Genomic DNA, 5,057 nt, shown 5'->3' with positions numbered 1-5,057 from the left:
ACAACCTATTCATAAGATGGTAATTACTAAAATAAGCACCACCCACATTCATATTGTAAAATCCAGAGAACAACGTTTTGTCACGTGCTTTCCTTATCATCCTCTGATTTGTCAAACATGATATACAGCGATTGGAATAACATGGTACGGAAATTGACACCTTTGACTAGGATTGGCTAAAAGTTTTACAACTGAGGTTTGACATGCCCAGATGCTGCTTTATAAATAAAACAGACTAGAAAAAGGTTTAGATATGAACCATAAATGGCAGAACCAGTGCTGAAGTGGAAAGAAAAATAGTAAAAAAATTGTCTTCTTAGAGGGCGTTTATTTACTGTCTCAAACATATTTTAGGATTTTATTCATTAAATTCCTCTTTAAACTTCATTAAATAATACAATTTTATATAAATAATTGAATGTTATGCTACTATTTAAAAAAATAAAATCTGAAATTCATTAAAGACAAGTTCTCTATAATTTTTTCAATTCACAAATGTGATTTTGCCCTCACGATAAGACAAAATGGCCACGGCAGGTAAGGGGTTAAATAAGAAGTTTAAATTTACAGATACATTAGAAAATTTGCAAAATTACAAGAACTCTAAAGATTTAGTTAACCCTTTCAGTGCATGCTGATACATTTTGTATCATTTTGACAGAGGAAGGACATATAAACAAAAAATATAAGGTAACTCTGAGAGTTCCTCACAAAACCTTGTAAGATTTTTTTAAAGTTGATAAGTATTTTTGTACACAAAGAATGAAATTATTTTAGTTATGTCTTTCTAATAAAAAATGTTATTTATCTATAGTAGTTATTTGCACTCAAACTGTTAAAATAGTTCAAGTAAAAGGTTATTTTCATTTTAAGTATAAAAATACTTTTCTTTGTCTTATAGTTTCATATTTCATTTGAATAATCTCTAGAACATCCTAAAAGGATATCAGAAATTTTTAAACGTAGATATTTATATATTATTGTTTATTTTCTCTATCACATCACTGGCTAGCTATTATTATTAATGTACAATGCAATAATTAAAAATTAGGAAATAGAAAAAAACATACCTTTTAATTTTTTGTAGAATATCTTTATAATTTTTCCTTTTGTTAAATTTGTCATTTCAGATCTTTTCCTTTTCACATATAGTTAATTATTTTCCTTTCATGTTCTTTACCACTTATTATTCATCTTGACACAAGTCAATGGTGTGCTCGAGGCATATTACAGTTTCTTTGGAAGACATGCACAACCCTTTTGCAAAATTTTCATTCAGCACGTAATATCATAAGCCTTTAGAACAGACGCAAAGTATGATGTATATTTAAAAATGTTTAAACCTTTTAGTTATGCATTTTAAACATAACTAATACATAATCAACTAAAATATAATAGTAAGATTTCAATAAAATATAAACTGTATCTCTAACTACAACATATTTAAGTAAGAAACAATCTTAATTGCTATATTTGATCAAGCAGCCAACATACTACGGTCAGTCCCACAAACTTTGTGACGACAACTGGGTGCCAATTTCAAAATAACTGTTGTTAGATTATAGTTTAAAATGAGATCTTTCTATTGGCTATACACATAGTTATGTAACATCTATACTTAGGCTATAAAGCTAAAAAAAATCTGTTGAAGATGAGCATAACATTTCAGGGGTTGAAAAAATTGTATTACTTACTTTAGCTCTATTCATTCAGAGAACTTTGAAATGAATAAGTCAAAAGGTTATGTAAATATCTTATTGTCTAGATGTACCCTATACTCAACTACCATTGTATTACTGAAGATACAGAGAATCAAAGTAGAGAATTTTCATAGCTCGTTGGTCATATGACAATATGTCTTAAGTTTTACCTAATTTTTTAAAGGTATATTTTGAAATAAAGGGTTTTATAACTTGGATAAAATAAAACTTTGAATCATAACATACATTATAATATTAATTTCATTTACATACACTGATAGTAAAAGTGTTTAATTAAAATTTGAATGTAACACAGTTACTTGCTCAGAAAAGTGTTTAAAGGAGCTCCCATTGTAAAAGGGTAAAGAAAAAAATTAGGAAGTCCAAAAAGGCTTGTGAGAAACAGCTGGCTGATAATGTTAAAACTAATAAAAGATATTAGCAGCATTCATGACTTTGAACATTCTACGGAAAAGATCTAAACTAAGTGAATTGTGTAAATATTGATCACTTTGTATTAAGTATATTAGAAAAAATTGGGAGAATAAAAATGGAAAAAGTATCAAAGCATGAAACATGTTTTTTTCTTGGTCTTTAACACATTTGCTGCCACTAGTAGTATTAATAATTCCTATTCTAGTGCCATTTTTTCATATTTAACTTAGGTGTCTGATATTTATATGGTTAACTATACTATCTTTAATTATCTCACTGAAGCCAATTGTAATATGTGACCCACCATTGTGTCACATGGTCTATAATGAAAAGTTGGTTGTGACCCACCGGTGGGGCAAATGGCAGCAAATGTATTAAGGAGGTCAAATATCAAATATGTGATCCTATCTCTAACATTTTAGGTCAATAGACAGAGGACAGATGCCTGAGAACTGGAAAATTGTTTATAGTATTTCTATTTTTAAAGATGTTGTCCTGGAAATTATATGCCAGTTAGTCTTACTTATGCAGGCAAAATTCTAGTCTGATAAATGAAACTTTACAAAATCATTTTGTGCAACACATCACAAATGAAAACCAAAAATTTTCTTTTGTATTTCTCTTGTGAAAGAAAAACATTGTGTGGCTATGATTTTTGTTTTTACATGAGTCAAAGTATAGAATTATTAACTTTGGTGATTAAGTGATTACACAATGAACCATGAGCAGCACAGAATGATATATAGATGTACTATATTTTGTACATTATCTAGGTTAAGTTTGGTGAAATTAGCTTAGGTTACGATTGGTAACATTTTGTTACTGTGAAGCTCACCTAGTTGCTGAGGGTGAATGAATAGTAATATGTAAAGTTACAAATGGTCATGCAGTTATTCTTGACTATATAGTAGTAATTGTTCAAAAGGTCATAAACATAAGTCGTCCACCTATTACTCAAAACACTATATTAAACACAACAACCACATATACCCAATCATATAGTCATTGATTGTTTTCATGGTTATAACACATCATTAACTGTCACTGTCATGTGGACAGCGTTAGATAACTTTAAACTAGTAATTCTGAACACTCAAATGATCATACTTAGTCAAAATTAAATGACAGTCGTGCAGTTGCTTTAAATTAATTTGACTACACATACAACAATCGTGTACACAGCCTCAGACTCGTTACTTATTACATATACTAGTAGTAGTATAGTCACTCACTACTAGTAGTATTATTAAATAATTCGTGTCCCTGTTGACACAATGACAACTTTGTGTTTTAGTTTTACCTGGATTAGGCTAAATGAGTTTCCTCACCTTAAAAATCCTACCAGAGATAATATATACACTAACAAATTTCTATCTATAATATATTTGAAAAGTAAACGTTCTGACAAATTATGCAATTATAAAATAAAGAGGTCGAGATATATAAAAAAATATAATAAGGATTATAACAAAACCAGCCTAATACCAACCTTCTAAAACCGGAAGTTTGTTAACGTAAAATATACCAGACGCCCTGTAAAACATACAGTGCTCCCTAGTAGTAAGTATTTATATTGTAGATTTTTTAAATTAATTACATATATACTATGAATGAATTGAACAAATTTGCTTTATTTTCTTGAGCTAACGATCCAAGAAAGAGATCATATTCGATCAACATTAAATGTGGGTTAAACACAAAATAAGATAATGTCGATTTTACATTAAAAAATAACTATAATTTTTTTAAAGACAGCATTGCTTTCTGTCAGGGTTTTTGATATGAGTGGGTTGGGATTCTTCTACAATAGGTGTCTATGACTTGTTGGGGATAAATTTGGACAATAAACGGACGGCACACAATCCACTTGTTTTAATATAATACATACATTCAAAACAAGTCAAACGTATGTACAAATATTCAATACACTTTCGGAAACAACAGTTTTATCTAAAACTTTAAATAATTCTTTTTTCTTGTCGAGAGTCCACACAGACTGATTCAGTTACTTTAGGATCCAATTGACAAGACGAAATATTTTTTCTACTCTTATCACAATAGATTCAGTGAATAACTCTCTTACTTTACCTCGTGGGATACAACAGTTGTATCCTGAACTTTAAACAAATGTCTCCCATTGGTCAAAGTCCACAAAGACTGGTTTAATTACTTTAGAACACCCTTTGACAAGACAAATTATTTCCATTATTTCTGTTAAACTGTGAAACTCACTTTAAGATATCACTTACATGCTGGCTAACTTCACGTTTTCTAACTATTTTTCTGACTTCACTTGACTTGCACTCACTTGGTTACCTTTGTCCTGGAACATTCTACAAACTGGGAACAATACTCAGATAGCGAGAAAAACTTAGAGGTTTTGAGAAATATGATATTAACAATACTACAACATTTGAACTACACACACAACGTACGACTCTTACCGAGTTACATAGCGAAATTTGTTATAACTATTACTCTCAAAATAATTAATTTTAACATTCTTGTTAGGAAAACTAAATAATCATTAAATATTAAATCACTAAATAAACTAAATAATAACTATAAAGCAGTCTTGTATATCCAACAATAAGTCTCTCATCAAGAAAAATATTTATAATATTTTTTACACTATATACAAAGACTGTTCCCAGTTCATACTCTAAACCTCCTCATATAGTATGCATCAACATTTGTAGTTTCCTTGTTGGTCTCTCTTCTTACAGGGTCTCTGGTAGGGCTTCACCTTGACAAGATCCTTTATCTTCGTTTTGATCTTGTGTTTCCCAAAGTCTGTCTTTCTTAATATATCTATATACTGGCACATTAAATTTTGTACCTCTTTCTTCTTTTTGCCAGTAAGTTCTGCACTTATGTTGACATCCTTGTACGTCTCATCTCCACCCAGTGGTCTTAGGCCTA

At 29.7% G+C, this 5,057-nt stretch overlaps 1 protein-coding gene across 3 annotated transcripts in view; it reads right to left on the bottom strand.

The window, feature by feature from the left end:
• The window catches only part of LOC106464687 (TBC1 domain family member 10A-like), a 134,034-nt gene extending 130,371 nt beyond the window's left edge, over nt 1-3,663 (bottom strand). The window contains exon 1 of one of the 3 annotated variants that reach the window (XM_013924843.2): nt 3,625-3,663. The gene's annotated coding sequence lies outside the window, so the exon portion shown is untranslated. Of the gene's footprint in view, nt 1-3,463; nt 3,484-3,624 lie in introns of those variants that run through there. The other 2 variants (XM_022392456.1, XM_022392455.1) reach the window with 2 other exon arrangements.
• Nucleotides 3,664-5,057: the final 1,394 nt, after the last annotated feature.

Source organism: Limulus polyphemus, unplaced genomic scaffold, assembly GCF_000517525.1.
Source record: "Limulus polyphemus unplaced genomic scaffold, Limulus_polyphemus-2.1.2 Scaffold1719, whole genome shotgun sequence".
In the NCBI taxonomy this organism is placed as follows: domain Eukaryota; kingdom Metazoa; phylum Arthropoda; class Merostomata; order Xiphosura; family Limulidae; genus Limulus; species Limulus polyphemus.
Note: the sequence above shows the minus strand (reverse complement) of the source record. Positions and strands in the feature narration are given on the sequence as shown.